This window comes from Mus caroli, chromosome 17 (genome assembly GCF_900094665.2).
Source record: "Mus caroli chromosome 17, CAROLI_EIJ_v1.1, whole genome shotgun sequence".
NCBI lineage: Eukaryota > Metazoa > Chordata > Mammalia > Rodentia > Muridae > Mus > Mus caroli.
The window spans coordinates 21,908,246-21,921,173 of NC_034586.1; the positions used below are offsets into that span (position 1 = coordinate 21,908,246).

Below are 12,928 nucleotides of genomic sequence, written 5' to 3' on the forward strand. Positions count from 1 at the left end.
GAGGCAGAGGCAGGTGGATTTCTGAGTTCAAGGCCAGCCTGGACTACAAAGTGAGTTCCAGGACAGCCAGGGCTATACAGAGAAACCTTGTCTCGGGAAAAAAAAAAAAAAAAGAAGGAGGAGGAAGAGGAGAAGGGAGAAGAAGAGGAGGCTGGAGAGATGACTCAGTAGTTAAAAGCCCTGTTTTCTTCCTGAGAACCCAGGTTCAGTTCCAAGCACGCACATGGCAGCTCACAACCATGTGTAACCCCAAGTGCTACTCAGATACCGGGTACAGACGTGGTACACAGATACACATGCAGCCAAACATACACATAAAATTATTCTTAATGTTTAAAATTAAACAAAAAAAATTAAGCTAGGAGCAGGGGCTCAGTTGTTAAGAGCAGCTGCACTGCAAGCTTAAGGACCAAGTTCAAATCCTACACCCTCCTGTAACTCCAGCTCTCAAAGGTGTAGAGACAAGACAGCCACTGGGGTGAGACGCCTGTCAGCCACAAGCATAAGGACCAAGTTCAAATCCTGTGCCCTCCTGTAACTCTGACTGCTTGCTCTTCCAGAGGTCCTGAGTTCAATTCCCAGCAACCACATGGTGACTCACAACCATCTGTAATGGCATCCAATGCCTTCTTCTAGTGTGTCTGAAGATAGCCTCAGTGTACTCATATAAATGAAATAAGTAAATTGTTTAAAAAAAATATCAATTTCTGACCCCTACAAACACTGGTACACATAGCTGCACACACATGAGACTGAAGCAGAAGAATTGACATCCATCCCAGGCCAGATGCAGAATCAAGACAAGGAAGGAAAAGAGAAGCAGCAGATACTTTTGCCTGGAAAAGCATGGACTCCTTATTCAGACAGGCAAGATTGAAGGCAGAAAGATAAGGCTTTGCTCTGACCTGGCATGGGGAGGCCACACCCTGGAGCAGAGGCAACCATGGGAGAACTAGAGCGCTCCCCTGGCGTGCTGTCAGCCTGCATAACCACCTCCCCTAACCAGAGCTGTCCCATGACCTATCAGACCACACCTCAACATGATTGCCTGTCCCCATTCATCCTCTGCTTAAACCTAATGCTTACAGCAACTCCAGGAAACCGTACTTAGGGTCCCTGAACCTTCCACTCTCTTCTTTCCACTGTGGCCACATTAAGTCAGACCTCCCTTCTCTGATTTTCACCTCACTCCTCTTTAACTGGCCTATCTGCAAGGGCACCCACACCTCTGGGGATGCCAGAGCCAAAAGTTTTGTTCTAAAATTCTCAGTCACATTGCCTACCATTCCAATCCAGGAATTTCCTGCCCAGAAAGACCTTGTATGGACACAACTTTCACTTGTCCCACATGTTAGTAGCAGAATGACTGGGTCATATAGTCTGCACTTATTTTTTAATCTTTTTATAACATTGTGTGTATATGCACATACATACACATGCACTTACACATACATAACATACAGACATACATACATGTAATTTAAAAAAAAATCAATGTGCCAGATGGTGATGGCACACACCTTTAGTTCCAGTCCTCGGGAGGCAGAGGCAGGCAGATCTCTGAGTTTGAGGCCAGCCTGGTCTATAGAGTGAGTTCCAGAACAGCCAGGGATACACAGAGAAACCTTGTCTCAAAACAAAAAATTAACAATGCCCACAACAGGATGAATATTAAGTGAATAAAAGTACAAATCAAATCAGGGTACCTGGAGCGCTAGGCTGAGGTGGGGCTGTAGACATAGATCACCGCTTGTCTGACATTTGCAAAAACCTGGGCTCACAAAATATAACCAGAAGAGTAACAAAAAGAGCCGGGCGTGGTGGCGCACGCCTTTAGTCCCAGCACTCGGGAGGCAGAGGCAGGCGGATTTCTGAGTTCGAGGCCAGCCTGGTCTACAAAGTGAGTGCCAGGACAGCCAGGGCTACACAGAGAANAGCCTGGTCTACAAAGTGAGTGCCAGGACAGCCAGGGCTACACAGAGAAACCCTGTCTCGAAAAACCAAAAAAAAAAAAAAAAAAAAAAAAGAGTAACAAAAAGAGGAAAAAAGTAAGTATGGCACTACCCTCCTATAATCTCAGCTCTTGAGGAGCAGAAGAGGAGCAAGCAGAAGTAGAAGGCTAGCCTGGGCTACGTAATAAATTGGAGGTGCGTCATGAACGAAGTGAGCATTGCCCACATCTTTGTATGTTGAAGCCTAAGTCCCTAAGCTGCTGGCACTATTTTGGCCTGTTCTGGAAATTTAAAGAGGTCAGACATTAGGGATGGATTCGTGAGTATGTGAACTCATGCATGGGTATTGTCCATCTTTCTGTCTCCCCAAGTTCCCGTACGCTGTGAGGTAAGAACCTGTTCTGTTGCTAAACTCTGTGAAGAGCACAGAACCAAACAACCATGGACTGAGCCCTCTGAAAAAATAACCTCAAGTCTTCATGTCCTTCAGGTGTTTCTGTCAGATGTTTACTTGTTTCGAGACAGGGTTTCTCTGTGTAACCCTGGCTGTCCTGGAACTCGCTCTGTAGAGCAGGCTGGCCTTGAGCTCAGATATCTGCCTGCCTCTGCTTCCTGAGGACTGGATATTTTCCTACAGCAATGAGAAAAGTAACTGCCAGGATCTTGTGGTGGTGTGCTTTGAGTGAGAATGGCCTCTATAGGCACATAGCTTTGAATACTTGGTCCTTAGTCGATAGAACTGTTTGGGCAGGATTAGAGGGTGTGGCCTTGTTGGGGATGTGTCTCTCTACCTCAGTTTTGTGTCTGGAGATGTAAGTTCTTACTACTGCTCCAGTGCCAAGCTGGCCTGCCCACCTGCCTGCCCGCCCGCCTGCCTGCTGCTGTACTCCCTACCATGGTGGTTATGGGATCTAACTCTCTGAACCTGTGAACCTCAAATTAAATACTTTCTTTTATAAATTGCATTGGCCATGATGTTTTATCACAGGAATGAAAAATTGACAGCCATTTACCATGTAGTTTTTCTCTTTCATGCATGCCTACATTGAGAGAAAACTCACCTACTTGTTTGTTTTAAATGTCTTTCTTCTTGGGGGAGGGTGTTAAGAGCACTTGTCACCATGCCTGACACTGTATTAAATCTCCATAACCCACAGAGTGAAAAAAGAGAACTTACACCTGCAAGCCATCCTTTGACTTCCACACACCCCATGACAGATATGCATGATCAGACACACAGACACTGAAGACATAAAACAAACAAATAAATGAGCCCTCTGCGGGCACCCACCATGCACCACCACCCCAGCACCATCACCGCCTCTCAGAGCTATGTCACCCTGAGGCTGTGTGGCAGGGTCCCGCCTCTCAGTGTTAATATCCCAGGGGCCTGGCCCTGAGTGGGCCTGGGAGCAGGGTTGAGCTGGCTGGCTCCACGGAAGATACCAAAACAAGCCCTTCAACAAGATGCTAGAGCTGGGCACGCCTTTAATCCCAGCACTTGGGAGGCAGAGGCAGGCGGATTTCTGAGTTTGAGGCCAGCCTGGTCTACAGAGTGAGTTCCAGGACAGCCAGGGCTACACAGAGAAACCCTGTCTCGAAAAAACAAACAAACAAACAAACAAACAAACAAAAACCAAGATGCTGGACAGAAGTTGTGGGCGTGTTTTGCCACCGATGAAGATGATAAAAGTGCTGACTGGGTGAGGCCATGCAGGTGCAGAGTTTCTGCTAAGTGAGTCTGCAACGCTGGGCAGATGAGGAGCAAAGAGAAAGCAGCGCCGCCAGAGTGGCGTGTCCTCAGTGCAGTGCTGAATTACTTAATAGTTTTTCCGAAACTGGGTCCAGTCCTTTTAGTCTTGGACCTTGCAGATAGACTGGTCTCAAAATCTTGCCCTTCTGCTGCAGCAGGAATAACGATTGGCTCTATCTCGTGGACAGCTGTGACTTACGGAGCAGTGACAGCGATGCCCGTTGTAGGACATAAAGCCGGGCTGCATGTCATGGAGTGAGCTGACATTTTATCTGTTTGATTAGACTTTCTACTATTCCTGACATGCTGATAACTAGGCAAAATGATTGACTGGGAAGACTATGTGCTTAGACTATGGTGCAAATACTCAAACTATAAATCATGAACAGTATATTCCTTCCCAAGAATCTGGTTGTCCTGTTCTTCAATTCCAGCTGAAGCTGATCCTTTGGCAGACCATGTCTCTGTTACTAGAATTCTGTGTGGAGCCCTTGTCTTTCCTACTATTGAGACAATAGTTGGTATCCCGATGCTCAGTACTGTTAACTCAAATTTACAAAGGACAATCTTGGCTGGAATTGCTTTTTTGCCATAAAAGGAGCATAGAAGGTTTACTTCAAACAGCAGCAATAGTTATGTCAGGCACACCACAAAATCCTAAATTACTCGGAGCAGGAAGAAGCATAAATCTGAGTCCAGGTAGTTCTGAGGTTTCTCATCCTGACTAGTCCGCTGTGTTCTGCTTCCATCGTTAATGCGCTAGTGGAGACTTGTGATAAGCTACTGCTCTGTATTCTTTTTTTTTTTTTTTTCGAGACAGGGTTTCTCTGCATAGCCCTGGCTGTCCTGGAACTCACTCTGTAGACCAGGCTGGACTCAAACTCAGAAATCCCTCTGCCTCTGCCTCCCAAGTGCTGGGATCAAAGGTGTGCGCCACCACCCCCAGCTTGCTCCTATATTCTTAAGAAATATAATAAACCACAGAGGGCAGGGGGAGCCTCTCAGTAATCATGGAACCTAAGGCCTGAAAAAGCTCTGCAATTGGTATGTTCTGCTTTTACGGCAGCCAGCTAAACCATTATTTTAGCATGGTGAACCTGGGTTTGTTCATATTCTTCCAGACAAAAATATAAAGATAAAACTGTACAAATATTGAAAGTGGACATGTTTTATTCTGACGCCTCTTTTGTATATATTCATCTTCAGTGTTTTCTTAGAAACAGCACCTCGATGAAGGTTTGTGTGCGCATGTGTACATGCGTACATATGTGCATGCGTATGTGTGTGTGTGTGCATGTGTGTGTGTGCATGTGTGTGTGTGTGTGTGTGTGTGCTTCATGCTACACACATGTGGGTACCTCAGGAGTCCAGAAAAGGGTGTAGATGCCCTGGAGCTGGAGTTACAATTGAGCCACCTGACATGGGTGCTGGAAACTAAACTCGGGTCCTCTGGAAAACAGCAAGTGCTCTTAACCACTGAGACATTTCTCCAACCCTAAAATAGCCTTTTTAAATTTATACTTTTGAAAGCTAGGTTAGCATTTTGTATTGACAAGCAAAGTTAAGTGAGAAGTCAATTTTAGGTCCATGTCACATACGCCTGGGGCCTCCGGCACTCAAGGGCACTGAGCCGCCCATGTTTACTGATATTTTATTTAGTGGAAAGGATTTTTTTTTCCTCACCTTCAAATTTGGCAAAGTACATTTCTTTGAGTAAAAATAGAGTGTGAGTTTGTAGAGGAGAGTTTAATTCCTCCTGACTCAGCCTGAGGGTTTGCTGATTTTCTTATTTTAACATCTCATGCTGAAGTTGCTCACACCTGCTCCTGTCTCCCCGGGAAGAAGCAGCATGTACAGCCCCCACAGTCACCCACCACCGTCTCCTCCTCCCCTCCACACCCGTTCCCACACACACAGCCTGGGGCAGGAGAAGAGCTGGCAGGAGCGCTGCAGCCATGAATCAGAAGGGCTTCTCTATAGCACCCATCAGTTTCTGTCCCAGGTTAAAGAGCGGTTCTGTTCTCCTCATTGTCTGAATACTATGTCATCGCATATGGAAGAATCTTAAAGTGATTCTTTCCATTTGGTTTTTGAAGCAGAGTCTTGCTGTGCAGCCCTGACTGGCATGTGCTCTGTGTTTGGCTCAGGCTGGCCTCAAATGTATACCAATCCTTTTATCTCAGTCTCGCAAGTACTGGGAGTAAAGAGACCACCATATCTGGCTTCAAAGTCAATTTTATTAATTTATTCATTTACAGGCAGGGCCTCAGGAGGCCCAGCTTGGCCTTGAACCAGCTGTGTGGCTGAGAATGATCTTGAACTCTGGTCTACTTCCTCCTTTAGAGTTCTGGGATTACAAGAATGTGGTGGTGGCACATGCCTTTAATCCCAGCACTTGGAAGGCAGAGGCAAGTGAATTTTTTAGTTCAAGGACAGCCTGGTCTACAGAGTGAGTTCTAGGACAGCCAGGACTACATGGAAACCCTGTCTTGGAAAGGACTGGAGCATAGCTTGTCAAGTGCCTGTGTGGCTGGGGTCTGACCCAAGCTCTTCCATCCCAGGCCTGGAACTCTTGTGTCGTGCATCTTCCCTGACTCGGGGACCCAGGGTTTTGTTTAGATCTATGGGGCCAAACTAGATCTTCCTGCGTCCAAGTAAAATCTTGATGTGTCCTGAAGGCAGTGACAGCTGGAGCCAGCTTGGGAAATCCTGACATGGCCCCAACACTGACATTGTTCAGTGTCTTAGAAGATATTGCTGTGTGCCTGAAACCTCAGCACAGAACCAGAGGTGGACAAAATGCTACTCACTGCCTACCTACACATCCACGGGAAAGCTTCACCATGGCAAAACAGGTTTAAACTGTCCTGGGAGAGAAGGATGGAATGATTAAGCAGGAAGGGGTGATCCCAGTGGCTGAGAATAAGACAACTACTGCACTGTTTTAGCCAGATTTAAATGAAGATTTTATTAAATACTACACAAGACGGTGGACCCAGGCCAGATCCATACCTGGGATTCCCAGAGTATGGAGGTGAATTTCATAAGTAAGGGTTTTATAAAAGCAAAACCCAGGAGGCTACAGTGCTTCCCACCTTCGCCCAATCAGGGACCAGCATACATCCTTAGCTACTTCCTTTTACTTCCTTCCTTCCTCCCTTCCTTCCTTCCTTCTTTCCTTCCTTCCTTTACATTGAGGCTTTTAATATGTCTCATATAATATTTTAATGTATTGCTATTTAAAAACAGATAGCTAACATTTGTATAAATATCTGCTGTTTGGAGATAATATTTGAATGCTGATGCTGATTTAGCTAATGAATACTAATTTAGACCACATTAAGATTAATGAAACAGCTATTTAATATATCATATTGGTTAACTAGGATTTGAAAATAGGTATTTTTTTCTTCTTCCAATCAGGGGCCAGCATACATTCTTAGGTACTTCCTGCCTAGACACCTCCTGTGCTGTCAGGGCAACCAAACTTGTTTATAGAAGTAAAGACCTGTGTGTGTCTTGGTGTTGTTTATTTTACAGGAACCACAGCCTCCAGCATTCCAGGAAGTCATCTGTCCTTGGGCAGGTAGGGCTTACAGGTTAGAAGCATTTTTATTTTATAGCTCTCTTTAAATGCAGTAATTTAACCTTACAACATAACTTTAGCCATCATGTTACAGGAACATCTGCTGGCCTTAAAAATGTTATGGCTAATGTAGTTTTCTAGAAAATACCATTTTAGCTTGTCTCTCCTCCACTCAGTCAGTGAGCCCACATGAATACAGGCAGAGAGAAGACAAGAAGCCGTGACCATAGACATCAACACTTCCCAAGGAGGCTCAGCTCACACATTCTGGGTTCCTAACACGTGGTGTCTAGAGTGCCCACTGGCTGCAGGACCCTCCTGCCTGCTCTTCTATAGATACTAGCAGCCAGCCACAGCCTTTCAGATGAGTAAGGCTTCAGACAACATGAGACAAGGCGTTCATGGTCATCAGATTAACAGACAGAAGAATGTCAACCACTGAAACGGGAGGAAAGGGAATAAACGGGAGATACTAACTAAGTAGTCTGTGAGCTATAACATCCGTGAATAAGATGAGCAAATCTGTTTCAACATGATCGTCAAGTTGAGAGATGGTTTTTTGTATTTAAATACATACGCTCATTTCAATGTTCTTTATTAATAAAAATGCATTTTGGGGGCTGGTGAGATGGCTCAGTGGGTAAGAGCACCCAACTGCTCTTCCGAAGGTCCAGAGTTCGGGTCCCAGCAACCACATGGTGGCTCACAACCATCCACAACGAGATCTGGCGCCCTCTTCTGGAGTGTCTGAAGANTACATATAATAAATAAATCTTTAAAAAAAATAAAATAAATAAAAAAATAAAATAAAATAAAAATGCATTTTTCTTTGGTTTTTCGAGACAGGGTTTCTCTTTATAGCCCTGGCTGTCCTGGAACTCACTTTGTAGACCAGGCTGGCCTCGAACTCAGAAATCCGCCTGCCTCTGCCTCCCAAGTGTTAGGACTAAAAGCGTGCGCCACCCCGCCCGGTATAAAAATACATTTTAAAAAAAGATTTATTTATTTTATGTATGTGAGTACACTGTTGTGTTCAGACACACCAGAAGAGGGCATCAGATCTTATTATAGATGTTTGAGAGACACCATGTGTTTGATGGGAATTGAAGTCAGGAAGAGCGAGCAGTCAGTACTCTTAACCACTGAGCCATCTCTCCAGACCATAAAAAAGCAAAAAAAAAAAAAAAAAAAAAAAAAATTCTGGCTGCTCATGTAACTGGCAACTCACTGTAACTCCAGTCCCAAGGGATCCAATGCTCTCTTCTGGACGCTGCAGGCACTGCAGACCCGTGGTGCAGAAACACATTCAGGCAACATTTTTTTTTTAAGATTTATTTATTTTTATTATATATAAGTACACTGTAGCTGTCTTCAGACACTCCAGACGAGGGAGGAGTCAGGTCTCATTACAGATGGTTGTGAGCCACCATGTGGTTACTGGGATTTGAACTTCGGACCTTTGGAAGAGCAGTCAGGTGCTCCTACCCACTGAGCCATCTCACCAGCCCAACATTTTTTTAGACATGTAAATAAAAACTCAAAAAAAAAAATGTTGACATGAAGAGGTCTTCTTCAGGGGCCGCTGAGATGGTTCAGTGCATAGAGATTGCCAGCCTCATAACCAGAGTTTGCTTCCAAAACCCAAGGGAAGGAAGAAGAGAACTGACAACACCCAGCTGTCCTCTGACCTCTGCACATACATACATGTGCTCCCCTTCCCACGTTCTGTACACACACAGCAATATGGGCCAGCAAGATGGCCCAGCAGATAAAGACCACCAAACCTGTCACCTGAATTCAATCCCCAGCATCTACTTGGTAGAAGGAGAAAACCAAGTCTCTAATGTTACCCTCTGATCTCCACACGAGCATCGTAACACATCCTGCCCACACATATACATGCAAATAAATAACAAATGTTTAAACGCAAAAACAAACAAACAAATACAACAGAGAGGTGCCTTCAACCTGTTTCCTATGTCTCCATGAGGTGGCCCCGCCCTGGCAGACAGAGTGGAAGACCCAGTGCTTGGGAAAATCCTCCAGGGAGACAAGTGGATTTTGGTGCCAGATCTTGTAGTACATGCAAGCCACAGCTGGGCTGCTCCAAGTTACCAAGGCAACAGAAATCAGTGGAAAGGAACCCCCTCCAAATGAGCACTGTTTATTTTGGGCAATTTTAAGGTTTTTGTGTTCTGGATAGGCCAAGATAAACATACCCAGACCTTCATTTGTAACCTATGGAAAACACTGCCATGCTAGAAATCACCTGTATGGCTCAAACCAAGGCACGGGTGAGTACATGCAGTTTTGTTGGTTCGTTCATTAAACACATACAACCCAAGGCACTTTGTTCTATTTTTGTGGGAGGGGAAGATGTGTGGGTTTCTTGAGACAGAGTTTCTCTGTGTAACAGTACTGGCTGTATGACTTAAGATTTCCATTGCTAACAAGAGACACCATGACCAAGGCAATTCTTATAAGGGACAACATTTAATTGGGGCTGGCTTACAGGTTCAGAGGTTCAATGCACTATATTGGCAGGATGCATGGCAGTGCGCAGGCAGACTAGAGAAAGAGTCAAGGGTTGTACATCTTAGCCGGGCGAGGTGGCACACGGCTTTACTCCCAGCACTGGGGAGGCAGAGGCAGGTGGATTTCTGAGTTTGAGGCCATCCTGGTCTACAAAGTGAGTTCCAGGACAGCCAGGGCTACACAAAGAAACCCTGTCTCGAAAAAACAAAAACAAACAAACAAAGAGTTGTACATCTTGATCCAAAGGCAGTCAGGAGAAGACTGACTTCCAGGCAGCTAGGAGGAGGGTCTCAAAGCCCACCCCCATAGTGACACATGTGGTTGCTGGGATTTGAACTCAGGACTTCTGGAAGAGCAGTCAGTGCTCTTAACCACTGAGCCATTTCTACAGCCCTACTTTGTTATTTTAAGACAGGTTTTTGGCATGGCTGATAGTCACTCTGTAGCCAAGCTAGCCTTGAACTTGTGGCAGTTATGCTAGGGTTACAAGTGTATACCAGTAAGCCTGGAATTTTGCTGTTGCTGAGGGGGTTTGGTTTGGTTTGGGTTTGAGGGGTGTGTTATTTTTTTGTTTGTTTGCTTGCTTGCTTGCTTGCTTGGTTTTTAAGGCTGGGTCTCACTGTGTAGTCTAAACCACCCTTAATCTTAATCTTCCTGCTTTAGTCTCCCAAGTGCTGGGATTACAGGCCTGTGCCATCATAATGAACGAATGCCTTTTAAAATCTGCATCTGGGGGGCTGGAGAAATGGGTCAGTGATTAAAGCTATATACTCCTTTTGAAGAGGAATGGATTTCAATTTTCATGAGACTCAAATCAGATTATAACTCCAACTTCAGGGGGATTTCAAAGATGCCTTCTTCTGGACTCTGGGGGCATCTACACTAACACATTCACGTTAGCCGGGCGGTGGTGGCACATGCCTTTAATCCCAGCACTTGCTAGACAAGGCTGGCCACCAAATGCTCTGACGCACCAGCATGGTGGCCACATGCTGGAGCCCGCAGGCAACACCCACGGATGGGGCAGTGGGGCTGCTTGTACCTTACACATTGAGTGAGTGCTGAAATTGTGTCCTCCTTGAGCTGGCTCAACAGCTAAGAGTTCGATACTGTGTCTGCCAAAGGGGCCCGGAACAGCAGAACATGCTCAGGATTTGTAGTAGAGCTGGGAGTTCAAAGAAGACAGGTGACTGACTATAGGGCTGAAAGGTTTCAGGGAGGGGGAGATGCTCCCTCCTACCAGGGTGGCCACAGTGCCACACCTCCCTCTGATCTGGAGACCATTGGTAAGAAGTCAGGAAGCTGTGCTGCTAGGGCTGGGGGGCAGGATAATGGGGAGGAGGTGGGGAGGAGGGCACTAGGCTCTGTTGGTGGGAGGAGGGCATGAGGGAGGAAGACTTCACTCAGTTAGTGGGAGGAGGGCATGAGGGAGGAAGGACTGGGCTCAGTAGGTGGGAGGAAGGCATGAGAAGCAACCAAGCTAAAGAGATATGGAAAAAAGATAGGAAACACAAGCACTATTTCAGTGGTACAATCAGTCAATCTTTTAAATTTTCTGTCTAGAAATGTTTTTATTAAAGATTTCTTTTTTTTTTTTTTTTTTTTTTTTTTTTTTTTTGGTTTTTCGAGACAGGGTTTCTCTGTATAGCCCTGGTTGTCCTGGAACTCACTTTGTAGACCAGGCTGGCCTCGAACTCAGAAATCCGCCTGCCTCTGCCTACCAAGTGCTGGGATTAAAGGCGTGCGCCTGGCAAAGATTTCTTAATTTATTTTATGAATGTGAGTACACTGTAGCTGTACAGATGGTTGTGAGCCTTCATGTGGTTGTTGGGAATTGAATTTTTAGGACCTCTCCTCGCTCTGATCTGCTCCTCTCGCTCAATCCCTACTAGCTCTGGCCCAAAGATTTATTTATTATTATACATAAGTTCACTGTAGCTGACTTCAGATGCACCAGAAGAGGGTGTCAGATCTGATCACAGATGGCTGTGAGCCACCATGTGGTTGCTGGGATTTGAACTCAGGACCTTCAGAAGAGCAGTCAGTGCTCGTACCCGCTGAACCATTTTGCCAGCCCTCTAGAAACTTTTACAAATTCCAACTCATAGCTATTTTTATAGGAAAAAAAAAATGAGCTGGGCAGTGGTGGCGCATGCCTTTAATCCCAGCACTTGGGAGGCAGAGGCAGGCAGATTTCGAGGCCAGCCTGGTCTACAGAGTGAGTTCCAGTCCAGCCAGGGCTATGCAGAGAAACCCTGTCTCGGAAAAAAAATATTTTTACAAGAAAATGCATTTTTTTTCTGGTAAAACCATAGGAATTCCTCAGATACTGTAAGCAAGTTTCAGCTATGCATGATCGGGTTATTCCTACTCAAGATGTGGGCGGAGGAGAGGCAGAGCTTACAAAGAGCTTGATCCCAGAGGCAGGGGAGTGGGCTCAGATTTCTAAGTCAGACTCAACACTTCCTGTGTGACTATAGACCAATGCAAGGCAGGAGGCATTCCCCATGAAGAATACTGCCTCCTCAAAACAACTGTCTTGAGTACAATGTTTATGTGTCAGAAGATCCCACGGGAGAGGACGTACAGTCCAGTTGATTCTGCTGGTTTAACCTGCTGGAAGCCTTGGGTGTGATCTTCAAACACTGCAAAAATTGGCAGGGTGGCTCTTTTGTAAACTCATCTTCAGCTACATAGTGTACATGAGATCCTATCTTCAAAGAAGGAGAAGGTGGATATCCACGGGAGGACTCCCCTGGGGGAAGGGAGGACGGGAGGGAGAGGAAGCTTCAGTCATGATGTAAAGAAAATCGATTAATTAATAGAAAAGTAATCATTAATCATCACTGAATAAACTTTGCCCTCTGATGAAGTTATAGGGAGAAAGAAGAAGAAAGCGAGAAGTGGATGCTCACAGTCAGCTATTGGATGGATCACAGGGTCCCCAATGGAGGAGCTAGAGAAAGTACCCAAGGAGCTGAAGGGGTCTGCGATCCTATAGATGGAACAACAATATGAACTAACCAGTACCCCAGAGCTCTTGTCTCTAGCTGCATACATAGCAGAAGATGGCCTAGTCGGCCATTATTGGGAAGAGAGGCC

The 12,928-nt window shown here is 45.5% G+C and overlaps 1 protein-coding gene and 1 pseudogene across 1 annotated transcript in view; one reads left to right on the plus strand and one right to left on the minus strand.

Annotated features, from left to right (window-relative positions):
• The first annotated feature begins 3,593 nt into the window (after nucleotides 1–3,593).
• Nucleotides 3,594–4,392, plus strand: LOC110284360 (annotated as a pseudogene).
• Nucleotides 4,393–11,602: 7,210 nt separating this feature from the next.
• Decr2 (2,4-dienoyl-CoA reductase 2) overlaps nucleotides 11,603–12,928 on the minus strand; it is a 9,844-nt gene continuing 8,518 nt past the window's right edge. The window contains exon 9 of the mRNA XM_021149957.2: nucleotides 11,603–12,581. The gene's annotated coding sequence lies outside the window, so the exon portion shown is untranslated. The remainder of the gene's footprint in view (nucleotides 12,582–12,928) is intronic.